This window comes from Emydura macquarii, unplaced genomic scaffold, assembly GCF_026122565.2.
Source record: "Emydura macquarii macquarii isolate MOO-44397 ecotype Brisbane River unplaced genomic scaffold, CSIRO-AGI_Emac_v2 contig_2897, whole genome shotgun sequence".
Taxonomy (NCBI): Eukaryota; Metazoa; Chordata; order Testudines; family Chelidae; genus Emydura; species Emydura macquarii.
In genome coordinates this window covers 7381557-7409463 of record NW_027133034.1, presented here as the reverse complement: position 1 = coordinate 7409463, position 27907 = coordinate 7381557, and the positions used below count along the sequence as shown (strand labels likewise).

Below are 27907 nucleotides of genomic sequence, written 5' to 3'. Positions count from 1 at the left end.
GCTTAGATCCCTAACTTTGGCCTATTGTTTTCTACTTTAACAACTCAAGACCTGTTTAAAAATTAAAACAGAAATCCCTGCCCCATGGCAGTGTTTTAACTGTTCCCACTGTCAGTTCTCCAAATGATCTTCACAGCTGCCTGGGTGTGCAAGGATAACTTCATAGCATTCTCTTGGAACCTTCATTGGATGTATCTGGCACATTAGGAAAGAGGAAAGTAGTATAATGATCACTTTAGCTTCCTTCATGTTCATGAGCCTTCATTAACATCATTATTCCTGGCTCTAGCACAGATTGCAACTGTGACCTTAGATGGGCTACGAGCCTTGCTTGTGCTTCAGTTTTCCATCTGTAAAAATGGAGATAACAATACTTGCTGAGGTGCTGTCAGGATAAATTCATTAGTGATTCTGGGGCTTTGAGATACTCCATTGCTGAGTGCCATATAAATACCTAAATGGATTGATCATGAGTTGAATAAACTCTGAGGCCAAGGAGTTTGTTATCTTACAATATGGTTATTGCCAAGTTATTGCTAAGAAGCAACCTCAAGTTATCATACTGAACTTTTTTTTCCTCTCTCTCTCCTTTTTTGTATTCCTCCTCCCTTTCTTTCTCTGTAAACTTCAGAGTGGTGGGTTGTTTTTTTTCTCCAATCAGTTGAAAAGCTTCATGAAAAGCTAAGGTGGCATAGTTCCTGCTAGCGAACAGCTCAGAAATTCTGAATATGGAAGGAGAGAGGGATGAGCTGAAGCAGACATTCAGAGCAGAGAAACTTGCGTTTGGATTTCAGGTTCAGGTTCGGCCCATCTCTATACTGCAGCATGGTTGTTCAAGCTAATTGACCGTGGGAGTATTATGGTTTAGAATTTTACAAACCCCTTTTTCTGTACTAAATATACAGACTAGTCATGGCCTCCATGAGGCAAGGGCCCCTTTATTTTAAGAATCAGGCAAGGTTATTGAAAATAAAAATCCCACACACTTAGATGCCTATATCCTCTCTTCTGCAAAACACTGATACACTATCCAGCAGTTGGGAATTTAGTGAGAGAAATTGCTAGGTGCTTAATAATACCTTTTCTTTTAACACAGAAGTACTACATTATTATAATTATCATCAAACTGTCTGTACCAGTTTTTCTTTTGGAGCATGAGACACTATCTCTATCAACAATAACAACTAGGAAAAACAGTACTTCTATAATGCTCAAATCCAATTACATTTGTATCATAGGAATGTAACTAGAAAGTCTTAGTTCAACATAGCTCATTGCTAGTAAGGTCAAATATTTCAGTTCTCAGTTGAACACACTTTTAAAGAAAGGTAAATGTGGGGCCATGAAAATAAGATAATACTTCTATGTTTTTCATATTACGGAAGTGGCTTGTATGGGCAGGATGGGCCCGACTCTGTAGCTAGCAAAGGTTGAGGCAGTGGCAAAGCTCATGGAGGGGTAATATTGAACCAGAGGTGCTGCTGACAATGGGCAAGAAAGGCAACTGCAGGCTTGTCGAACAACAGGCAAATTCCTGGGCATGTTAAAGCAGCTCTTTGTCATTTGTCAGATGCCTCACACAGCTTCTCTCTCTACCAGATATCTAAATTGGAAGCAGGAAGCAGTGTGGATCTAGCTAATACAGCTCACAATGCATTGGAGACCCCAGTTCTGTTCTCAACTTTGCCACTGACTAGCTATGTGATTTGGGGCAATTTCCTTCACCTGTTTGCCCCTCAGCTGATCCAGTGGTAAGTCCACATAACCATGCTTATCCACCCTTGAAAAGTACATTGCAAACAAAAATACATCAAGTAGAACTGTTAAGTAGCAATATTCTTTAGTTCCAGAGGGGTAGCTGTGTTAGTCTGTATACAGTAAAAACAATGAGAGTCCTGTAACACCTTAAAGATTAACAAATCTGACGAAGTGGGTTGCAGCCCACGAAAGCTTATGCCTGCAGAAATTTGTTCGTTTTTAAGGCTCTACAGGACTCTCGTAGTACTATCCAGCTAGCCCTTCCTGAGAGCAGCGTTACAGGCAAAGATGCAGATTCTCAACTGGTGTAAAGCACCCTAAATCCATTGACTTCACTGGAAGTGAACTTACTTACAGCAGCTGAGAATCTTGTGCCAGCTGTTCATAAAATTAGGGCCATGAAAACACTGCCAGAACTTGGTGTTGTCACAAAGTGCCCCGCTAGTGAAAGCAGAAGGAGCTGCACCTCAGCTCTCTCAGCTGGAAATAGTTCTTCCATCTCAGTCACATGAAGTACTAACTATACTGGAGGCCAGGTGTGCCTGTGTGCCCCTTCATGAAGAGATCTCCTCTGTTTTAAGCCTAAATTACAGATAAAAGCCTTGACTGTAATTTTAAAAAGTAGCCTTCCATGATATGTTTCTATATTGTAGCCTTCTGGGCTGGACAAATATCTTGAAAGAATGGAGGAAAGTTAACATGGCTATTAATTAAATCAGTAGAGACAGTAGCAGCAATTCTTAGTGTTATCAAGCCATAATATATAAAACACAACACCACACCTTCCATCTCCATGCTGAAAGTTGCATTTCTCTGTAATGACAGTCTGAGAAGTACTCAGCTATTCTTTGAGTCAGATGTAGAAACCAGCAGGATAAGACATTAACAAGCTTAAAAGGTATTACCTGTCTAGCCCTACCAGGAGGTTTATGCTGACTGTAGGGGTTTCGCATATCTCTTGTACTTTCATGAGGGAATTAGTTAAAATTGCCATAGTGGAAAGTATTTGATTTAGATTAATCTCACTTTCCCAACCAGTGGAGACTCATTATTCTGATTGGCTGTTCTACCCATACTGCCCTTAATGCTCTAACTATATACTCAGGAAAAAAAGCCTTCAGTTCAAAGCTCTTGATGGATAAGCAAAATGGATTATTATCTTTTTGAAGAAACCCTTAAAAGGCCTAGCGGAATAAACTGAAATATACATATAACTGGGAGCTGTACCTCTAGATTCAGTCCGAGTATGTGTCAGATTTTACTTTTGCACATCACTAATTTTTTCCTACCAGATAGGAAGAGATTAAGAGTTGTTCTTTTTATCTCAGAAATAGTCTTTTTTGACATCCTCCTGCAGATGAAGTCTTTGTTCTGTGTCCCTTTTTTGACTGCACAAGACAAGATAGTTTGTCCACAGACCACATTGTTAATCAAAGCAGTATGCATTTGCACATTTAAAATAATTTTTAAACTATAAAAGCCTTAAGATGCAAATGGCAGATTTTCCATGCACAGATTCCCATGGACATCAATGGGAATGTTTGTTTCTACAGGGAAAGCAAAATATTTGAAGCATGAACCACTGTGTAGTTGTGGGGACAGAACTGTGCTCTCAGTTATGGTTAGAAACACGTGCCAATCAGCAATGCTTAATGAAACTCATGTGTGCATTGATTTTAGTGAAGCCTATCTCTTCAGTTATGCAACAAGCTACATTTTGAGCCTACAATTAAAAAAATATTTTTATTTTTTGGATTCTGAGTAGGACCCTGCTCCCTATAATCTTAGATGAACAGGCATATTCAGGGAATAGGCATATCATGGTACTAGAGATTTGGAAGTGATCTCAGATACCCAATGTCCTTTTTTTTTTCTTTTCTCTGATTTAATCACTTTGATGTAGAAAAGTCACCAGACATCCAACTGAGCTCAGTGAGATGATTTTTAGCAACTATGGCAGGATTAAAAACAGATCAGTGCAAACATGACATCACAAACCAATAATTCTCCCCAATTATATGTTTGAGATCCCTGGTGCTAATTTTTTAATATCAGAATTGTCTACACTCCAGTGATTCAGAAGCAGATGATTTGATAGAGGAAGACATATTTTTAAAAGTGCTATCAGAGATATCATGTGGACTCTTGAGCCAACTCAATTAGAGCTCTGCTCTTCTGTTACTCAGGGACCATGTAATTCAGCATCTATAAAGACAGTGGCTTGGATACATGAAAGGGGGGGGGGGGGTGGAAAGAGAGCACTATTGTTTACTCAGCAGGAAGCAGGCTGGGCAAATGGTCAGATTACTCTTTCATACGCACATCCCTGACAAAATCTACTGTTGATACTGTAAGCTCACCATAAGTACATATTTTAAATACAAGAAATGAAGTTGGGTGTTCTTGAATTCTTGGGCATCAACTGAGCCCCTTTTTAGTGGTTTATATACATGTACTTAGCAGTTTAATTTTTCCGTGGCTAAGTTAGCCCTATGATTTTTTTTTTTTTTTAAACAACAAGCAAGATTTTACTGTCATCAGTTGGTTCCAGCATCAGTTTTAGCTCTGTACTGCCCTCTGCTGTTTTTGGAATATTTCACTCAGTCCAATTCAACATCAAAGCTCCGGAACTGCACCTTGTAATCTGGCTGTATGGAAGTTGTCTGAGGCTACGTACACACTGATGGCAGCAAATTCGCCACCATCAGATGAATTTTTCAGGTTTGACTGAGCGGCAGTGAAGACCCACTCAATCAATCCAGAAGCTGATGTAATAAAACCACCTCCCCAAAAAGTGTAGTGCTGCCTTGACAAGTATGCATTTCCCATCAGCACCATGCAGTGGAGACGGTCTGCTAAAGGGAAGTTACAAAGTTGATGGGAGTTACACAAGCTACTTTTCCGTCGACTGCCAACGAATTTTGCCAGTAGTGTAGACCTGCCTTGAGAGAAGGCAGTGGAAGGAGTGGATGGAATTAATTCCTTTAAAGTCATATTTATGAAGGATTTCCCTATTTTTAACCCGCAGACTCCCAAAAATGAAATAAATATATTCCTATGCTGTTCTTTCTAGAACTCCTAGATACTACTCACTACCATATCAGTCTTGTAACGGGCCCTTTATTTCAATTATAGATTACATTGTGGGCCTGTATACAATCCATAAAGATGAAGACAATAACGTTGTGCAAAGCAGCATCCATCATGCCTGAAGCAATATGATTACTCATGACATGCCTCATTCTTGTGAAATCCAATTTAGGAGTTATATCTTATGTTACTTAAAGATATCATTTAACAGGGGAAACAAATCCATCAATTGCAAGTGAGTTACAGTTTCTCTTAGAACATTCTGACCACTACATCTTGCCCGGGAGGCTAATTTACTGACAGGAGACTGGCCTATTCTCTGATTTCAAAGGTTCATTTTTCTGGGTATCTCACAGATCCACTTCCACACGTGTCCTTCCATGCACTGACATTTATGTCACCTTTCATCCAAAATAATCTGTAAAGTCTGCCCAGTGTGCCAAACAGATTATACACAAAAGGGTGAAATCTTGACCCCGTGGAAGTCCGTGCCTTCAATGGAGCCAGATTTTTACGCCTATACTGACTTCCTCTATCACTGGAATGCAGCCTCTTCTGGAATGGAACTTGGAAGGCCACACACAGTGCACAGCTTCACAAGGGTTTAGTACAGAAAGAAAAGACAGTTTATCCATCTGAAACTGCAGTATGAATTTGAAACAGGTAGAAATGAATGAGCCAATTGGAGTTTGGTCGTGAATATTAGCCCTTAGTTTCTGATGAATCTAAGAAATTACAACTGCCGTCACATTCATCAATAGGCCTATAAGCCTGACAGGAAAGAGATTAACTTGAATCATCATAGTCTGGCTATCTAGTGACTCAGAGACAGACTGTATCCTTCAGATCTACTCAGACAGAGGGCCCTATGAATATGGATTGCACTCCTCTCATGCACAAGCAGGAGATCAGCTATTCCAGTGACACCATACCCCCCAACTTCCCATGACCCCATGGAGGACTCTTCACAGCATTGGGAGGGACAGAGACTGGGTAAGAGCAGGTTTGGGGGGAGGATGGTGACACATATTGTCCACACCACCACCCGAACATGGTGGTCAGTAAAAATACACTTGTCATGTGTGACCAAACCATAGAAAGAGCTTCTATTTTGTAAAAAAGAGTTTTGCATCTGATCTGGGACCATGCCTTGTGTGTTCCTCTGCCATTCCAAAGCAATCAAGGCAATGTGAAGATACACCACTATCTCACTGTCATACTATCTGAAGTGGCTTATATCGCTGAGGGGTGTGGTCCCAAAAGATCAGTCACTTACCCCAGATCAATTGGTACTTTAGATCTTACACCAAAAACAACACTTGTAGTCAGTCCTGTAACAAGCTATCTTAAGGTTTATCAATCAAGAAAAAGAAATAAGTTGTTTACAGGTTAAAGGAAGCAAACATATGCACACAAATGAGTTACCATTTAAATCCCAAGAGTGACAGTCGTAGTGATCTGTCAATTCAAAGTGTCTTTCAGGGCTGACCCAGATGGCAGCCTCTAGGGATCTCTGGCTTTAGAGTCTCTGGCCCTTCAGAGTTCAAACAGTCAAAAAGATGGAAAAACAAAGCCACAGGAAATATATTTTCTTCATTCAGCTTCCAAGCCCATAGGAGGAGCTTCTTTGCAGGTAGCATTTCCCAGGTGTGATAGGGCCATTAACCAATCCTTTGTATTGTAATGATCCTAGATGGACCATCTGATTTTGATAGTCCTTCTGGATGGGTGGGATGATTCCTGTGCCTGAGTTCACAAGTTCAGAGAAAACATTTTCAAAGTTATAAAGCAAATCTTACATATTTTCTTATACCATGGAATACAGACATTACAAGTGAAATTAATGTATGCAGCAATTTACAAGCATTTCATAGAGTCTAAACACTAAATATATTCTGATAAGATTAATACCTCTTTTGAGCAAAACTAACATACAGGTGACCTGGTGTGGTCTCCAGCTACAAGGTTGTCAGTTCTTAGCTAATGCCAGCATCACACTCACTTCCTTAGTTCTCTTTCTAGGAAATTGATTCATAGTTCATCTACATCTTAAAATATCATACGAGTTGAACATCTTAAGGTACAATAGTCTCACTTATCCTTACAAGATTAATGAAAGCATTGCAGAACGATAGAGAGGGGTCAAGGTCCAGAACAGGTTTCTGTCCGCTTCTCTCCAAAACTTATGTTGACTCGCTATCTAAGGAAGCAACGTGCTGAGACACCAACACAGATGGGCAGGTTTTTGAAAGTCCTGATCCACTATGGCAAGGGACAGCAGGTGTAGAAACAACACTATGGTAAGATCATTAATGAGCATCTGCCTGATATATGGCAGAACCATTGTAGAAAGACCATGGAAATAAAATTTCATCTACTTTCAGTTGCTGCACCATTATGGGAGCACAATGAGAAGGTGGAGTTATTACAAGAATGTTGGAGAGCCTGTGTTGCAAGGAACTGTGGGCAGGGAGGTAGATGAACATGACTGAAGGAGACCAGCACAAAAATCTGCTCAGAGAGCTCTTCCAAGGGTTAATTTTATGCCTTTGGGAAAAGTGCTGTGCAAGACATGATTTCATTAACAAAACCAAACCCAAGGGCCTCAGGGCTATCCTTAGTGTGATTATTGAAATGCACAGGGAACAATCCTTGCCTTCTAATATCCATGCCTCACTAATATATGTAGCACTGAATCCTTTTTCACCCATTGGGCCTAATCACGTGAGAAGCGAGAGCTCCACTGCAAAGCACCTTTGAAACTGGTCTACCCTACAAACTTATGTATGTTGCTCAAGGGAGTGGCAAATACACACCCGAGTGATGCAGTTATAGTACCAGCCTAACCGACAGGGGAGACAGTGCTATGTCGATGGGGGGGGGGGGGGGGGGGGGGGTGGGGTTGTCCCATTGACATAGCTACTACCTCTCAGGGAAATGGATTACCTTTCTGGTCAGCATAGGTAGCATCTTCAACAAACACTACAGCAGTGCAGCTGGCAGCGCTGTAAGTGTAGACAAGCCCTATGTAACTAACTGGTAAAGTAGGTCTGCCAGTCACTACTGTAAAGTTATCTGTAAACTCCTTTTCTGACAACTTTCCTTTCAGGGTCCACACTAAGATGGCATAACTATTTCTCTTGCTGCCAAATGTCAGCATAGCAGCACTTAGTATAAAATACATATGCCAATCTGATTTTTCTTTTTTTTTTTAAAGGCACAAGATCAAAATATAAAATATTTTAGACTGAGCATGATAATAAAAAGCCATTTACTCAGCTACACTCATTTATCTTGACAACATTTAAAGTGGCACATTCTCAAGCAGGATTTCAGAGGTATGACTCCTATTGACTTCAACTGGAGTCACTCAAACCCTGCTTGGAAAAACAATGTAGAGTGTGTACAAGTATCTTAGAACTAGTGGTCACCAACATCTTCAGGCAACTCTAACACTATCAGTGTATCAAGCAAAGCCTCACTATTTTTTTTCATTTGTGCATCCTCTGATCTATTGGGGCTGTTCTCAGTCCCCTGACTCTCAGACTCCCAACCCAATCTCTGTGATTTTGGAGCAGCCCAAGATCCCTTGTGGGTTTCAGTACAAACAGTTGAATGGGAGATTGTAGTAGCATTACACCACAGTCCAGCACAGAGGCTCATCTTTAAGGTAGAAAGGGAAGGATCCTAGAGAACCTATTACCAGCCAGAAGCACATGCACTAGCAGCTGGGAACAACTAAGGTAAGGACTCTTCCTTTTGATACATTTTCTTTTCTTCTACAGTGACTGGATTTGAAAGGAAACATAGGATCACTGATTCAGCTAAGCCTCAGAATGGAATAAGCTGAGAAGAGTGAGCCTGGGTGCTGTGGCAGAGGCCACCTCTCAAGTTCTCAGGGCTGGAAATCTGACAGCTGGATATCTCTTCACAAAAAGTACCATGCCAAGCTTTTTTGTGTTTGTAATCATATTGGAAGCCAACTAATCCTAGTGGCAGGTGGTAACCTTTAAATCTGAGGCTAAATGAGCCTAGCACATTATTTCTTTCCTCGCTATATGCCCCCTCCCCCCGCCTCCCCTCCAAAAACAAAAAACAAAAACAAAAACCCTCCCCTATTACTGCAGGTCAGTAACAGCACAAAATGCAAGGAAACTGTTTATAGTGATCAAAGCAGTACTTCGACTTTCCCCCCCACCCCATACTTCTGGGTATAAGCTGCTTTTCTGATTCCCCTCTAAATTTCTACCGCATCATGTCATATCAAGCCATGTGTGATGTGACCTAACAGGACATGCTATAATTCACACTTGACAAGACATGCTATAAATCAACCCAATCAATATCTAAAACAAAAAATTCTTGTAGATCTATAATGTGACACTGGGAATTTGGGTAGTAAATAGCAATTACCCAACCTACATTTATTGCTGGTAACAACATACTGTATCAGGCACTTCTAGATTGTTCCCACACAACGTGGTATATTTTATCCTTCCCGCTCCATGATGGATCCAAAAAAGCAGGCACACAGTTCCAGGCACAACTTTACTACAAATTCTTATTGTTCAGTTGTATTTGCGATTCCATTGTATCTGCTTTACATGGTACTTCACATTTGCAACAACCACTGCATAGCTCTGAAAGAGACCATTACCAACAAAAGTCTGTGACTTAAGATATGGGTGAGAAATGGAATGTCATTACGACTGCATTCAAAGATATTTCAATCAACACTGATTGCTGCCTCTTTCTAAAGGAAGAATCATTTACTGAGTAGATTTGGTAGTGGTGGGAATCACACCCAATGTGATTTCCCACTTCTCTGTTCCCCTTCTCATGAAAACAGTTCACATACTCTTCTTGTTGTATTCTGTCTTTGCCATTGCTTATCCTGAAGTATCTAGAAGGTCGGATTTTATTTTACTCTAAAATAGTGACCTGGATACACATTGGGTTTTTTTTTTTTTTTTTTTTAAAGATTAAAACAATTTAAGTGAGTTTATAATTTCTGAAATTACCAGAAAAGCAGCTTTACCAACTTCTATTCACAGAACGGGTACAACATAATCATCTGCCAGGCAAACGTCCCCAACCCTGACCTGCCAGTGTGCCTCAGTCCCTTCAAGGGGCACCACCACTTAGAATGATATGTTTATTATCCAGGTCCTCTGCTTCTACTTCTGTACTCTCCCTGCATTTGGGGGCCAGTTGCAATGATGGTTTTTGGGATGCAGACACCGCCACCAGGAACTGGACTGAAACCACCAAAGAGCTATCAGATGCCAAAGACCTTCAGTCCCTTCCAACATGAGACAGATTCCATATGGTAATTATGAAATGAAAGGACCCATATTCCGTTGCCAGCCATCTCCACAGTCATATTTACACAGCAAAAATAGATTTGTTGTAAATGTACTCCAGAGTCCTCTATTCAACATGAAATGGCACCTAAAATGAAATGTTCTATACCAATCAGCATCTGAAATCTACTAAGTCTGAGAAATCCCTAGTTTTTATCATTTCTTTTCTGGATAATATATCTGAAAAGAAAGAAAGAAAATAGGAGTGAATTTATATTTAAGCTTTGGACCCAATCCTGCATTCCTTGTACACTCAAATTTTCTATGAAACAAAAGTGGGATCTGGCCTTTTGTCTATGTATAATATCTGAGAGAAAAATCAAAGAGAATGAGAGGCATTATAGCTTAACTGATCACCAGCCTGGGACAAAACTGACCACACCCAGTTCACCCTGTAGCCCTTTTTTTCTCACCCCAAAAAAGCAAAGAACAACAAAAAGCAACAGTCCTGCTCTTCAACTAGCATAGTGGGGCTCTCCCTCTAATAACCAAATAGCTTGATGCACTGGACCTTCCCACAGCCTAGGGAGAGTCCCCAAGGCTCTCCTGCTCTCTCACAGCCCCCTGCTACAGAAATAAGCATTTCACTGTCAGTCCCCACCTATTCCTAGCTTCTCATGTGGGACTGGGGTGGGGACCTCCTTTATATCCCCTGCATGGGAATCATCAGCCCCAATCACCAGCTGGGTCAGCTGATTCCCAGCACCTGCCTGCTGGGCTACTTTCAAGAACAGGGGGGCACCTGCTTCCTGTCCCCACTGTCCCTTAAAGACACAGACCACCTTGTTACACTGAGTAATTTACTTTTAAATATCTGAAACCTCAGGTTGCAGTTTCAGAGGCAGCCCACATCAGAGTGTATGTCTCCAGCTCTTGCCAGGTTCCAAAAGATTCTAGTACCCTCTCTCACACCAGTATTTTGAAATTTTAAATGTATTTAGTTTTCAATTTATTAAAAATTAATAACTTTCCTTTTTAAATGTGTGTAGCTTGATCAGCTCTTAAAATATTTTAACTTTTTAAAAAGATGTTCTGTTTTAGATTTTCCACTATTGTGATAAAGGGCCAGATCCTGCATTCCTTGGACACCCAAATCTGCCGTTAGTCTCATGATTAAAAATTAAATAGTTAAAAAAAAATTGTTAAAGGGTTTTAGAAGCTACACATGATGTAAATGAAAAGTCATTTGAGCAAGTGCCTTTCCCTTCCTACTCCACGAACTCTGTTCTCACGCTATGTAAAGTCCAAACTCAACCTTCTCCTAGAGTTTGGCAAGGAGACAAGATAAAAGTCAGCTCAAACCTCCTCACTACGTTGAGCTACTCCTTGGGTTCCTCCCTCAGCACTTTTCAGCCCATATTCTAAATCCTCTGTCCTTAAAAAGCCATTCCCAGCTTCCTTATATGTGTGTGAGGGAGGGCATTAAATGAATGAGACACAAGCCTTAATGAGTCAATAAAACCCATACAACCCTTTGCCAGCAGGATCAATACATGACAACAAGGTGGGGTGTTTCAGGAAAACACTGCAAGTCAATTTCAGTCCTTTAATTTAAAATATATTGAAAATTTAACATAACTAAAAAATCAGATAGAAACCGGTGAGAGACATATTCCTAGAATCTTCTGGAACCTGACAAGGGCTGGAGATATATGCCCTGATCTGGGCTGCCTCTGAATCATCAACCCTACCTTGAGAGATTTAAAAAGAAATTACCCAATTAAGATGTAATGACTCTCCAACCTTCCCAGGCTGTGAATGAGAACAGACATATTTACAGTCAGAGAGTATAATAAAATTTTATCCAGTTATATCAGATCAGCAGGCCTAAATTAGCTAGCAACTTCCTGATTAGGTGCTGCATGTGTGCATGGTGGATGATTTATGATAAAATCAGTTAGAACTGTCAAGGGAGATTTTAAGATGCTCTTCCAGGGAGGAAAACGGTGGAGGAGAGAGCTATTGAGGTTTCAGGAAGACAATTGCCTGACCTTACAGTGAAAGATTGGAAAGAACAGAAATAAAGAAAGAATACATTTATCAAAGAGTTTATATGATGCATACAGGCACACCTAGCATACCATACACACATAGAAAGGAGGCAAAGTTCATTTTGTAATGAGTAGTTTTGTTGTGCTAGTCACCATTTAATTATCCTCACATAGAGATTTCCCTTTTTAAAAGGAATGTTATTAATGCTCATGAAGGCTGAAGGACTGTGTGAGCACTGCAAAGTGGAGTCCTCTATTTATCCAAAGGTCAAAGATGAGGATAGGCAGGTGGTCCAATTACTCCAGGAAGAAACAAAAACCCCTCTCTCACACACTCTCTTGCCAACTACTCCAGGAAAAATGGTACATGGACATTTAACTTAGAGCTTGTATGAAAGAGGCTTTAAGCCTTTTGTTTCTGAAGAAAACAGGAGTACAATTTGGTATGAATACAGTGTGTTCTCCAATCCAGAACACATATCATTGCTTTCAGAATACTGCTCAAAGGGGATGGAAAATTCTTCACCCAGCCAAGAGAGCAACAGCATCTCAAAGGAGAAGAAGATCTGACCAGGGTTTTCTTTGTCACAGAAAGTAAAGATCATGGGCCACAGGGCAGCATCGCAACTGGAAAAAGACAACCTTTCATAGGTTTCTCATACATATTTTTACTTCTTTGTGGAATGGGTGCAGTTCTCTTTTCGTGGATCTCTCTGTTCTTTTGTATTTATTCCAGAAATCTCAGGTCTTTCTGTTCCTCCTCCTTGTTTTTTCCCTTGATATATTATCTAGCTCCCAGACCATCCTGAAACTTCTCAGTTGACTGCTTGAACCCATGGGGTAAGACACATTCCAAAAAGGGCTTTCCATGGTTGTCAATGCCTCCTTGTGCAGTAATCCTGCAAAGCAAATATTTTTAAAGGGCAGTAAAGCATGGCAGCCTTCACCTTCCCTAAAATATGGATGAGGAATGGTTTCAGTGATTGAACACAAAATAAAAAAGCTCTTACATTGTCTCCCCCAAACAGAGAGGAGTGTCCTCTCAGGCCATCATTACAACATGGTAAACAAACAAACACTTTGCATCAAATACAGCTTCTGAAGAAAAGTACACATATTAGGGAGATGGCATTTATTATCTTGACACTTTGCTGTTGCTATACCTTCTTTCTTTAGAGGAATTCATTATTATGCTAAGCAAAGGGGCATCCTCACCTCTCCTTCACCTGGGATCCCTTGTACATCTGAGACTGGACTAAATCTAGCAAGACAAATGCATATTGCCAAGCAACAGATTCCTAGCCTGCATGCACTAACAGCAGGGTTGATTTCTAGCCCAGCCAAAGTAACAGGTTATCTACATGAGGTGGAGACTGGCCATTCTTGACTTGTGATTCCATGTGGAGAAAAGATAGTAACTATGGTTTGTGGTTCTATGGTTAGAATTAAATATTGGAAATTGAGGCCTTGTCAAATTTGAGCTTTCCCAGCTGATTTTTTTTTAATTAAACAGAATTTAGACATATCAAAAAGTGCACTATGTTGGCTTATGCTGTCATATGCTTCTCAATTTGAAAGGTAACATGAATAGAGGTGTAACAAAGACAATCAAACAGTAGGGAGTGCAGGAGAAATTAAAAATGAATGAGAGCCACATAATGAACCCTGACTTTATGCTACTTCAGTGGTGCAAAGGGGACGTAGAGCTACACTAAAGGCACATCTGGGGAATTTCCCTCTTCTAGAAGAATCCCTTAGTGGCACAAGACTGTCACAGTCAGCTCTACAGAGGCTTCTAAGGGACTATTCCAGGCAGCCTGATGTACTATGGCTGCTATAACTTGATCTGGAGTCCAAACTTGCTCCTCTGTCACCAAGATTAGGGAATGAAGTAGCAATAGGATGCTTACCACAATGTTTCAGTGCTCTAAACAGAATTCTGCTGCACTCAGAGATCCAGCCCAAAATGGCTCATTAATTTTGTACAACAGAAAGTATGAATGGCAATGGCCAATGAATATTCAGCATGAGCACGTGCATAATCACACAGGTCAGGACACATTAATTAATTGTTTTAAAAAAATCGAACATTTTACAAAAACAGTAACACTCTTCTAGTATGGCTAAAGACCAGGGGCCAAAAGGTTTTTCTCTCTCAATTCACCTGAAGTAGAATATGTGGGTATCCAGTGTAGCAGTACATTCCCTTTCTGATGTGTTTTTGCTTAATTATTCAGTGTTGTTGTAGCCCTGTCAGTTCCAGGATATTAGAGAGACAAGGAGGGTGAGGTAATATATTTTATTGTTCAGCTTCTGTTGGCAAGAGAGACAAGCTTCCAAACTTACACAGAGCTGAAGAAGAGCTGTATGTAAGCTCGAAAGCTTGTCACTCTCACCAATAGAAGTTGGTACAGTAAAAGATATTACTTCACCCACCTTGTTTCTATTTACATAAGTATAGCACTCTTAAATAGCCAAAAGAAACAATGAAAGTACTGAAAAGATATTTGCTCTTAAAGAAACACAGATAACTTTCAAGAAGTTACCCAGCATTTTTCTATGACAAATAGTAGGAGCTCAATTCTGTGAGGTGCTGAATGTTCTAAATGTCCTAACATCATTGGGAGTTTGTCATCCAATACCTCACAGCACTGGGCTCTGGATGAATAAAGAAAACTGTATTTAAATAGATTTGATTGCCTCCCCCACAGTATAACAGGTAACTTCTGTACATTCATCTTTCTCTCTCTCTCTAATTTTTGTGGGTAGTAATTCTAAGTACAAGATTGCTTTCAGAAATAACATATTCCATGTGACACTATTTTAAAAACTGAATTATTTGCATTAATTTCAGCAAATTGTTGTTTTAAGAAAATTACTTAATTTACAGAAAAAATTGGAATTAAGAAATTCTTTACTAGACAAATTTTAGATTTCAATTTTAGACTATTAATGATGTTGTAAAATAGCTTGTAATAACTTATACACCTATATGCATTTGAATTCTTTACTGGGAACAACTGAAATATTCTATATCAGTGTTTCTCAATTATATTTCCCCGCAGAACCCTTGCCCAGCCATGCCAGACCCTCCGCCGAAAAGTCCAAGAAATCAGCTGTTCGGCGGCGCGATAGCAGCTGATCGGCGCCTCCCTGACAGCTGTTGGGCGGCGCCCGATTTATGTTTATTTTGGTGGCGCAGTTCCGCTTTTTCGCGGAACCCTTCAACTCGTCCCGGGGAACCCCAGGGTTCCACGGAACACTATTTGAGAAACACTGTTCTATATAGTTTAATTAAAACAATAAAGAGTGTGATAATAGTGTTTTTGTGTCCTCGATGCACATGCCTTCATTGCTTATATATTCATCTCTATTAGGTATTTTTGGAGTGACAGCCTAGGAGGTATTCCAAATACCTGCATATTAATATTGTTTTGATGTCTTAAATGTATACACATGTATATTCTGAATACCTCTGTGATTATACTGTTTGGTTCTTCACTGCACAGAGATGAATATTTTGAATATCAGTGTAATAATCTGATATTTGGTTCCCAGATGCACATGTATTCATCGCCAAAATAATGAGTACTCATATAATTCTTTCTTTGGTTCTCTAGCAACACAGGCATGTATATCCCAAATGCCTGTAACCCACCTGCCCTCACTTGCATGCTTTCAGCATCATTTTCCTATGTACCTTTTTCTGCCCTGCTCAGTTAAAAGTTGGAAAGTGTGCAGCTATATAAAGCAATGGCTAGCACATTTTTTATGGATAAAATTTATGGAGTAAGGTATCTACTTTTAGCATGACTATTGTTAAACCTGGAGATCAAGCAAAGTGACACTGAGTATATTGCTTTATCAATTGGATTCGTTCGAGTGAAAAATGCTGATCATGCCATGTCTATCCCCTGGGTGCAGAAACACTACTTCACTACTTGAATGGTCGATACATAAAAGTCAAATTCATTATAATTTGTAGCTTTTTTCTTGAAGAAGAACGCAGTTCTCAGTACATCAATATCAACTCTTAAATCCACATCGGATGGAGAGGGTACAGCACAGTAATTCAATCTCTTTACACTTAATATGGTCAGGAAGGGAGAATGAAAACAGCCTCTTGTAAAATGATGGAAAAAACAGGATGCAATCATTCTGATGGAGCTGTGCAAAGGAGTCATTTTACACCATTCGTTACCATGGCAACAAAATATAGTGAGCACCATACATCTAACAGGTGACATTTTAGCTAAGAAATTGCTTCTTTGGTATTTTTTCTGTCTATGAAAAACAATGTTACCAGCATTTTCACTTGTCATGTACTATAGGGCAACATATTCCTGCTGACAGGCCCATAATGGAAAAATAGAGCAGTTAAATAGTATTAGTCTAACTTTTAGGATACATGCTAATCTGCTCTTTAAAGAGACTTCAGACATTTTCAAACACCCTGGAGGCTTGAATGACTGGAAATTTCTGCATGCGTACATATAGATGAGCAGACAGATGTGTTTAGTGGAAACGTAAAAAAAATCTTTTCCAGTCTTTTTGATTTAGCTAAAACCAGGAAGTTTCTTTTGCAGATAAACACATCACAATATTCATGTATGCCCACACACAAATAGACATGTATAAGATATGTCAAAGAGATTTTTGTTAGTGAACCTGTCAGATATTTTTGGCCCCTATCTGTTAGGTCAAATTCTGCCTTCGTATTCACATATATGTTTCTTACTGAATTGAAATGTAAAGAGATTGAATTACCATGCTGCACTTTGTTTGAAGAGGTTTAAGAGCTTATGTTGAATTCAATGGGATCTATGCATAAGCATCTTTTAAAACCTGGTCTTTTAAGATTTGAGTGGACTTTAAACCATTTTGAGGTTAAAGCTTCAAGAACTGACATAATCCATTATGGAAGTATATATCTAATGGGAGAATGGCTGCATATTCCAATATGAAATCTATATGACATGCCAGATGGTTTGTTCAAATCTGGGTGTAGCAGGATTGCCATTTACTGAACATCCCATTTCCCAGACCCGCAGTCACTTTGCAGGAACCCTTGCAAAGCCCTTAAGAACTCATATAAACTTTCTTGTGGCTAGCAGCAAACACACCCAGGATGGTTTAATATCAGAAATAGTTCAAACAATCCTCAGGGTCCCAAAATAAAGTCCATAACCATAACACAAAAGTTCATGTTCAATGCTGGTTCTTCTGTCACACATGGAGTTCTTTTTCCATTCCAGTCTGCTCTACCCAATGCCCCTAGTCCCAGATGGCTAGATCTTAGCCCTCTGGCCTGGTTCCCTTTTCCAGTCAGTCACATCCTACTCCTAGGCTTTCCTGACCTTTTCTGCTTTCAGAGGCCTATCTGACTGGAGCCTCAGGGCTTAGGCTCCTAATCACCTCTGGTATCAGGTTCTTCCCTGCATGAGCCTTTCTTACTTCCTACAGTTTCCCTGAGTTTCTCCTTTCAGTGCAGCCACTTCTAAAGGGAATTACCTGATCCAACTCAGGTGTGCCTTTTTATTAATCCGGTCCACTCAGTTACACAGGGGTTTGGCCCCTCTCTCTTCCTGGAATGTTTTGTAAGCAACCAACAAGGGAAAAGTGATTTGCCATTCAATACCTCTGACCAGATTGTCAGCGGGTGTAAATTTGGCGTTATTCCATTGATTTTAATGGGGCCATGATTATTTAAATCAGCTGAGAATCTGGCCCTATGTCCCATCTCCTGTGAATAAAGTCTATGAAATTGGGGGGGGGGGGGGGGGGGGGGGAAAGGAGATGGGATGAAATGGATCCAGTTGTAGATCAGAAGGATGAAGAGACGCAGGATGAAAGATTAAGCAAGGTGATAAAACAAGCAAAGGATAAAATAAACACACAAAGAAACACTTGTTTGAGAGGTGAGGAAAGCATGTAAGTGACATACTGGAGAATTAAAGTGAAATTCTAAAGGGGCATGGAAAATTAAATGAGGCAGGAAGTGAAAAAGAATGTTTGGCTACAGTGGTAGCAACAGGGAGAATAGGGAGAGCAACATATATGATAGAAAGGCTGAGAAACTACAGGTTTTATTGAAAATCACCAGTATTAGTTACTGAACACAACCTAACTAGTGGAGCATTGGTTATGATATGGAGGATTAGAGAAAGGTCAGCCCAATACATAGAACACAGAGAGAAGGAGCCATCTACTTCAGCAGCAAAACAAAGAAGTGGAATTATACAGAAGTACAGGGAGAAGTAGGTTCAAGGTTAAATATATATTCAGTAGAGAGAAGGACGAAGAATGATACACCAGTAGGAAATTAGGTCATGCGTTCATGCACTAGGAGATGAAAGTAGCAGATCTTCACAAGGTTTGAAGAGATTAAGATAATTGGAGACATTATAATGGATTGTCTTGCACACTACTTCCCTGTACTGACTGGAATCAGACGTCGAGTGTTTATCAGTTTGAGGTTATTTCAACCCTTGTTGGCTAGGCCAACGCTATAACCCACATTACCTCTAAAACATCGGAAAGTCCAGTGTTTTTGGAGTTCTTACTCAGTTCTTTTCCCCACGTTGTGTGTACAGGTTAGCTCATGACCATATGTACTGTATATGTCATCAAATTGCTACAGATTAATAACTAACAGTCAGATCTAGCTCCAGTGAAACTCTAACGTCCTACATGTAATTTAAGGGAAGTATGTCACGTATTGACTTTTGTCTATGTGTAACACTGACTTTCACCGAATAGAATCACAATGCCTCAAGAGTTTATCAGGTTATGATTATCTTCCCCACGCTCTAGTAGATAGAGTAAGTACACTTTGGATTAGATAGAGTCTTTCATCCAAGGATCTCAAACAACTATAGAAAGATTGGCAGTATTATTGTTCCATTTTACAGATTTTGGTAAAATGAGCAGAAAAGAGGCTAGTGATTTACAAAAAGACAGTGTAACTCAAGGTTTGCAATGTTGTAGTTGTGTTGGTCTCATGATATGAGAGAGACAAGGTAGATGAGGTACTATCTTTTATTTGACCAACTTCTGTTGGTGGAAGGGACAACCATTTGAGCTACATAGAGCTCTTCCTCAGGTCTGGAGAAGGTAACCAGAGTGTCTGAGCTAAACACAATTTGAGACATATTGTTAAGCATGAGGGGTTCACACATGCTGTAAGAGGCCACTTAAAGTAAAGTGAGCAATTAAGGGTTAGCAGGCAGTAGGGTATGTTACAAATTGTTGTAATGAGCAATAAAAGCAGTGTCTCTATTAAATCCATGGTTTTTAGTGTCCAGCAGAGTTATGAATTTACCCAGGCTCATCTTTTGAAGGCGTTATGCAGGTTTTCTTTGAGGATGAGTGAGAGTTCAGCTATGGAAAAATTAAAGGTCATCTGGTTTAGATATTCAGAAAAAGGCAACTCAACACTGAGGAGGAACTTGCTGTGCTGTGTGGAACAGAATAGTAACTATGGTGCAGGATTGCAGGAAACCTCCAGTCACTGACAGAGAGTCCAGCAGGTGGGGGGAAAACTTGGACACATCTTCCAAGAGAGAAGCAGGGCAAAAGCTGACAGAGACAGCAACTCAACCCAGACTTCAGCAGAGATTCTGGACAGATCTACAGGCAGACAGACAAATCCCAGGGCCAGAAATATTAAAACAGTAGCAGCAGCCTTCCTCACTATTGAAATTGCATAACTGTGCTGTGCCTAACTCTTCAAGTCCTCTTTTCAGCCCCTCACAGGGATGATGAAATGTTTGCTCTTCAAAGATGTATTTTGAAAGATTTATGCCTCTCTATGCAAGAGAGGGCTAATCTATGTCCTCTAAAACCTTATACTTTTGGTACTAACGTTTACCTGTCCTCCTTCTTCTCTTTCCTATTTGCCTCTTTACAAACTAGCTACACATTTATCCCTATTGTTCAGGTTACTTGCTTGCTTCATAAATGTGTGTGTGCTCATGCTGTCCTAGGCTAAGCTCTCCCAAGGGCAAATCCTAACACCCACTTGGAAGAGGACTACACACTGGTTGAAGTTCAGCTTATTGCTGTGTGAATATTATGATTACTCAGTTATTTTGTATGGCCAACCTGTTCTGAAACTAAGTGGGATATACTTATCTACTTATACACATCCCAGAGCTCCCATAGTTGGAGCATTCAAAATTGACACACATCTCCTGCACTTAGACCAATTTGCCCTGGTGCATAGGAGTTTTTGTAAATGCATACTACATGCAACAGTTTGAAAGCCTAGAAAACGTGTACTAGGGAATGTCAAACAAACAAACAACTCAAATAAGGTACAATTCGAAGAAAATATAGCTCTTTCTATAATCTCAGATGTACATAAACTGCATTCTATGCTGCTACCTCTGGGTCCATGCGTAAGAAGAAGGAGGCTAATCTGAGTCTCCACCGGTGCCACAATGTCCACAATTCTATTTTTAGCATACTAGCACAAGCCCTGCTAGCACAAGACTTTCTATCCAAGCTGGGAGGCTCACTGCAAGGTGCATTGTAGACATACTTTAGGGCATCCAGAGTTTGAACTTGAGCTGCTAACCAGAGATAAAAGCCACATAGCTCTGTTTTACTGGTCTTTTAACCCAAGTTAGCTAATTTGAATTAAGAACACATTTTTTTGGCAGTGCAGACATTCCCTTAGCCTTTGTTTTGTTTCTCTTGCAAATTGTTTCTGTTGTATTAATATTTTGCATTGTAACTGCTTTAAAATAAGATTCTGTTTTATATATATATATACACACACACACACACACACATCTTTAAATATTTGTAAACAAGTAAAACAAAACACACACACACACACACACATTACTGGTTCCCAGTCATTCAGAAACCCCTGCACTATACAACCTGGAGTAAAGGTAAAACAAATGTACACAGGAACTCATACATTTCATATAGAATAAAGACAGATTGCTGAAATGTTTGATTGCTTAGAACCCAAATCTTATCTTAATATTAAGGCATGAGTAAAGGAAGGAAAAGATGTAGGCTCTTTTTGATATAGATAATTACTACTTAATAGGATCCATTTCAGAGGATCCTCTGCTGTGCCCTGCATCATTTGAGATAATGATGTGTTACTGATACATTATAACTAATATCCTAAATGTGAGAACACCACATGATCTCACATTTATGGTGTCAAATGCCTGTTATATTTACACATTGAGGGTAAGATTTACTGTGCACTTTGTGTCACATCAGCCATTTATTTCTATATTACAAAACCTATTCCATAAGAATAACAGAGCCAGACTATTGACTTGTGCTACAGCAATAAGAAAGCATTTTCCTCTTGTCTCTGTAGAACAAAGTCGCTGATGGAGCTGAAATATCATCCTAAGAACACCCTGGCAATCAAATATTTTTATTTTATTTATGTATTTTTGTCCATACATAAGAGTGACTTGAATAGTTCAGCATTTGGGTTCAATTCAGCACCAAACTTTTGGAGTTGATCTTGCATCCTTCCCTCCACAATACCCCAACAGGCCTGGATTTCCTCCCTTCCTCATGTCTTTTTCAGGAGCTATCTGGGTGTCCCACTCCCCACAAGGATGTTCAGGAAGCCCACTGTTCTCTTTTTCTTTTTTGCACAGCTGGGCAGTAAGACAGGTCTGCCCCCTGTGAACCGTCCATGCCTAGAGTAGCCCACCTAAAAATGCCAAGGTCAGAGAATGCTGCAAAAGGAGAGCAGATTCTCCTAAAATGGTGCAAACACTTCAGTTAGATTCACCAACCAGTCACAAACAGTGCTTCTTGTTGGAGGCTCAGTACAATTTGAGTTGCTTGACCACTGTCCTACAGGCCTAGCATAGCTTCAGTTGCTTGCTTGGCTATTCTGACCCCTGTAGCATGACATTTTCCAGTTGGCAGAGACTCAATAACCTTATAGATGTCTCAGTTTCTGCATACCAGAGCACATAATAATACAGATACTATATTGCGTGCAGCTGCACATAGTTAATGGTGATGGGAACAACAAGTTATCCTTGAACGTCTGGGGGTACACTGTTTTATTGCCAAGGGGCATACTTTTACTCCGCCCCTCCTATCACCAGATGTTGTTTTGATGACCCCAATTATTATGGTGGGAACGGAATGTAGTTAAGGGTGAAAACCCAATGTAGGTAATTAGCATATATGATAATGAGAGAGAGATAATTAGGTGAAGTAAGCAGTCACCACTTAGACAAAGGAAGGGCGCTCCATCAACACCTGACTCCACGGGAGGTGCTGCCGGTTGGACTAGAGGATCCACTGACTCCCTGGCAGGGCCCCGGAAGAAAGCTGTTCCTGTATACAGCCTTCTGAGTAACTGCTTAGCTTTCCAGGCTTAGTGAGTGTGATATGTTGTAGTTAATTTTAGGTTTTGCATCTAACTAGTATATTTATAGAAAACCTTGCACATTAAACCTTATTGATCTGTAAATCGAGCGTACCGTATCTCACTGGTATCCACACTGATCACAAAGTGTCCAGAATCAACACTTCTGATCCCCCACACTGGTTGTCAAGAAGCTGAAAACAAGAAGTTACACAGCCCCCTTTATTGCATTTCAATCTCTGGTCCCCAATTAGCAACTGGGTCCAGTAACGAGATAAATTATTAAAACTCTATTCCCTTTACAAAAAATGTTCTCCTGATCCCCAGAGGGTCAGCCACATTATCAGACCAAGCTTGGATCTTACCCAAAATACCATGCTGCCAGCCAATCCTTCAGTAACTAAGGTTTATTATTAACTGAAGGTTTATTATTAAAGGAAAGAAACAAATGAGAGGAGAGGTATTAAATAGTCAGAAAAGTAATTTTCATACAAATGACTTTAAAGTCCATATATATCAGATTCTCAGCAGAACTGTGGAGTTTTCAGGCTTGGACAGTTTCTCTGGAGTACATCCAGTACCTGGATGGGTCTCAATTCTTTGTTTCACAGCTTCAGTTGTAGATATGTTGATCCAGAGATAGGAAGCAGGAATGAAGACAATATGGAGATGGTGTAGCTGCCTTTTATGTCCCTTCACCATGTGATTTGCCCCAAACACAGCCATGCAGCATGGAATGGAAAATCCTCAGCGTCCCCTATCCATAGGCATGTTCTCATATGTCCTGGTGACTCATAAGGAGTAGTCCCTGGACAGTGCCCAACCATAATTCTTTTGGGCCCAGTACAAACTTGTAATGTGGGCCCTCTCCCACACATATAACCATGAGGGTTGCGGCCTGGGCTGGGCCGCCCAGGGCCTCTGGGCCCTGGCAAAATGTACCCTTTTTAACACCCCCTCCCCATGTGGGGGCCCAGCCCCTGAGTTCTTTCACTGGATTCATTATACATTTGAATTCCCTTGATGGGCCATTAAGCAAGCTTAGTGCTGCTGCCATCCTGGCTGGGGTGTCACGCAGAAACACAGCACAAGTTGAAATATAAATATGCCATATTGAAAAGTTCCAGAGGAGTAGCTGTGTTAGTCTGTATACAGTAAAAACAACGAGAGTCCTGTAGCACCTAAAAGACTAACAAATTTCTGCCGGCATAAGCTTTCATGGGCAGCTGCACCATCTCCATTTTTTCTTCATTCCTACTTCCTACCTCTGGATCAACTATTCTACATCTAAAGCTGTGAAACATAGGACTGAGACCCATCCAGGTACCGGATGTACTCCAGAGGAATTGTGCAAGCCTGCAAACTCCAATAATGTTAAGAATCTGGTATATATGGACTTTGAAGTCATTCGTATATACATCTGGTTGCTTAATATCTCCCATCTTGTTTCTTTTCTTTTAAAATAAACCTATAGTTTTATTTACCAAAGGATTGGCTGGCAGCATGGTATTTTGAATAAGATCCTAACCAATATTGAACTGGTAATGTGGCAGACCCTTTGGGGATCAGGAGAATATTTGATACAGTGAACAGAGTTTTAAATAACTCCTCACTTTACTGGACCTAGTTGGTAACTGGGAGCCAGAGACTGAAATGCAGAAAAGAGGGCTGGCTCCCAGTTACCTTTTTGAGGCTTCTTGTTAACCAGTGTGGGGAATCAGGAGCACTGTTTGTGACTGGTTGGGGAATCTAACTTCTGTGTTAGCCACTGGTTTTGGAAGATCTGCTCTACTTTTTGCAGCCTGCCTTGACCTTGGCGTTTTCTGTGGGCACAGACGGGTCACAGACGCAGTTAGGAATGAGGGCAGGAAAATGTCCAGTAAATTGGATATTTTTTTCTATATGGCTTATTCAATAGGACAAGCCAAAGAGAAAATGTATTTAGTTTGGGGAACCATAACAACTTCAAATGAAGGATAATCTTCATCTGATATTTTCAACATCACGCTGCAGAGTGGAAGGTGATAAATGAGAATTGGGACAAAATGGGACATCAGGGGAACATGGAAAACTATTTCAGGAGGGGGGAAACTAAGTTGGGAAAAAATAAAATGATAGATTATTCAGACTGTTATTTTAACATTAGGGATTCAGCTAAGGGCTAAATTATCAGTTGTTAAGTGTCTGAAGTGAGGTACCTAAGCCAATATTTAGGCATCTACAGAAGTGGCCCAAATTTCAGAGGTGTTATACACCCTAAACATTCATTGACTTTTGCAGGAACACTGGGTGCTAATCACCTTTGAATATCAGACATATATTTAGATGCCTAAATATGTTCTCTGACACTTTCTTGGGGTGTCCAGGACTGTGAGTCACCATGTTACCCCACTGCCTCAGCAAGATGGAGTCTTTCTTGTGATAACTGGGGGTCAGCTCTCTGAAACTGCCAGTCCTTCAAACATTCTCTTCTGGGGTCTGCCCGCCCCTACTTTGCCTTGAAGGTTAATATTTGGTATATCCTAGTCTCTGAACTCAGAATTGTTCCCCTGTCACTGGACACTCACAGTAATTACCAGGTTCGCTGTTTCCTTGCAAATGGTGCACCCAAGCTTGTTTGATTCATCTGAGTAACAGCTTCAATAAAACACAGCACCGTAATCTATTTATAGTGACATCAAATATCAGTTTATTAACAAAGGTTAAGACTTAAGAGCTCGTGAGAAAGGATAATAAGAACAACAGAAATAGTTACACATATAAAACAAAATATAAAAGGCAGTCTTCGGTCTACACTGACTAATGGTTACCTTTCCTATATAGTCAAGTAGATTTTCTTCCAAGGATTTAGTCTTGGACAGAGCTGCTGGTTTTCAGTTAATACCAGGACCCAAGTTTTCATGAATATCCCCATGCCTTTCCAGGGGTTTCCTCAGTAAATGGATGACAAAATGTCATTTTGTTTCTCCTTATATTTCTCAAAACTCATTGTTTTCTCCACCAAAGCCAGGAAGATCCCTATGGTTTCTTTTCTGGGGTACTGGCTCAAAGGTATGCTCCTGCATTCCTGTGTGTGTCACATCCCCCATTGACATGTTTTTCCTGGTGACTTTCACATGTAAATAAGATTTCTATTGTTTTGGCTTTGTAATGCTTAATTTGCATTTGGCAGAGAGATATTCATCTCTTACCCTGTCTAAAAGAAACCTGTTTGTCAGCTCTGCCTGGTTACAGACTTTAAAATATAATTCCTGTATGTACACATAATTTTTAAAATATCATCAGTACTTACATTTCTCAGTGATATTAATGACCACCATGGTACCAGATTTCATGTGATCCCTTACAAGACTCTCTTTATGAATAAATACTATGAAAGCAATGTGTTGGGTGTAGTGAGCTTGTCAGGTCTGTTGGGACATATTGTGTTTCTGGGGGTGGTCGGGCTTGCCCACATCTAAATGCCCCTCCCTGTCAGGCCTCTTAGGAGTTGTTGTTACAGAACAGTGAGCCCTTTGCCAATTGACATTGAGGAGTTCTGAGGACATAGATATCTAACATCAGCCCTCCACGGTTTGCCTAAATGCCTGTAGAATTCATTGTTTGACATTATAACTGCTGATCAAACTGTTAAAAAAATAAATGAGGTTCGTTGTTCACATGACATCTTTGCAAGTCATTGTGATCATACAAATGCCATTTGAGGATAAACCTTCCTCTGACATTTTTCTATATAGATGTCGTCTTCAGGATGTCAAATGAAGAATAACTCTTCACTGGAAGTTATTAAAGATTACTATAAATCCTAAAACATTTGGGGCAGGATTCTCCAACCTGCTAAGGCCACTTTATGCCGTTTGCAGCTGGAGATAGCCAGTGGAGAATTTCCCTCTAATGGTGGAAAGCTGCTGGAATCAGTACTACAACCTCCTTTGCCAGCTCCCCCCCACCACTGGACTAAGGGAAGGGAGGATGTGCGTTAGGGGTATAGCAAGGTGTAGCCCTGTTTCAGCCTGAGCAGCTAGTCAAATTTTGAGGCCCTGGTGATTTGCAAATCTTCCTTGAAAAGTGTATTAAGTGAGAGATAAGGTGAGCTGAGAGAGTAACAGAATCTGGATGTTCTGTTAGCATATGGAAAGTTCTCAGACACGATGGTGATGAGCATGGAATACACTTAAATTAAATTAGATTACTGGTAGGTTGGTTTAAATAGATTAGCATTAGGTTTGATAATTTTTTGGATTAGAAAATTGCCATACCATAGTGTTGGTTGTAGGCTGTATAAAGATAAATGGGACATTCAGCACATACCAGTAAGTGATTGAAAATTTACCATTTCTGTTTTATGGGATGAACAGAAAACTGCCCTACCCCAGGGTCCTTCCCTTAGGCAGAAAAGATCCTCCAGAGGTAGCTTGGCACCAGTGGAATGGCCGAAAATGGCTGGAGTGCAGCTCAAATTCAATCATTATTGACCATGCAATATTGCTAAAAGAGTGCTTTATGGAAAACACAGGAAGGCCAGGTCCTGTCTCAAAGACAAGCTAAGTTCCCATGGCATTTTTTTGTGTACTCTAGGGGATAACCCTAAAACCTGGCCAACGTCCACACATTGTATTAAACAGTTTCTGTTGTTGATGGCTCTTTATAAGTTCTGGCTGAGTTCCTAATGGGTGTCCCATTTGCCTGCATCCCACTGCATTATTATTACTTAATGTGGCGTGTTATAAAGTGCTTTAAAATACAGTACCAACAGTAGAAAAAACAGTAGATAAAACTAAATTCTATTCTACACTTGAAGAACTCACAATAAAGCACATTTCTTAGACATGAGCTTTTTATTTAGAGATGTGCAGTAACAGAGGCCTGCTCTATACTTACCGGCAAATCTGGCAACAGTCGACGGGAGTTTACTTTACGTAGCTGTGTAACTTACATCAACTTCCTAAAGTCAGTTCTGCGCACTGCTCCACTATGCTGCGCCGACAGGAAATGCATACCTGTTGATGCAGCGCTACGCTTTTTGTGGAGGTGGTTTTACTAAATCGACTTCCAGATCAATTGAGCGGGTCTTCACTTCCACTCAATCAATCCAGATAAATCAATCTGATGGTGGCGAATTTACTGCCGTCAGTGAAGACATACCCTAAGGCACATTAAAGTAAATGACTTCTGTTCCTTTCAAACTGAGCCTGAGCTGCTCTGCAGAGACTTTGGGCAGTTAATGCCGCAAATGCTGGCATGTAGGTGTTGAAGGGCATTGTCTCATGGGCAATGAGCTGGCAGAAACTCCCTACATTCAGAAATATTCAAATATTTGCTGCTACATCAGCGTT

At 40.3% G+C, this 27907-nt stretch overlaps 1 long non-coding RNA gene across 1 annotated transcript; it reads right to left on the bottom strand.

Moving 5' to 3' along the window:
* Nucleotides 1-6182: 6182 nt before the first annotated feature.
* Nucleotides 6183-9768, bottom strand: LOC137166947 (uncharacterized). Its single transcript, XR_010923892.1, has 2 exons — nt 9271-9768; nt 6183-6594 (listed from the first exon to the last, which is right to left on the bottom strand). It is a non-coding gene; the product is annotated as an uncharacterized lncRNA (long non-coding RNA).
* Between the last annotated feature and the right edge of the window lie 18139 nt (nt 9769-27907).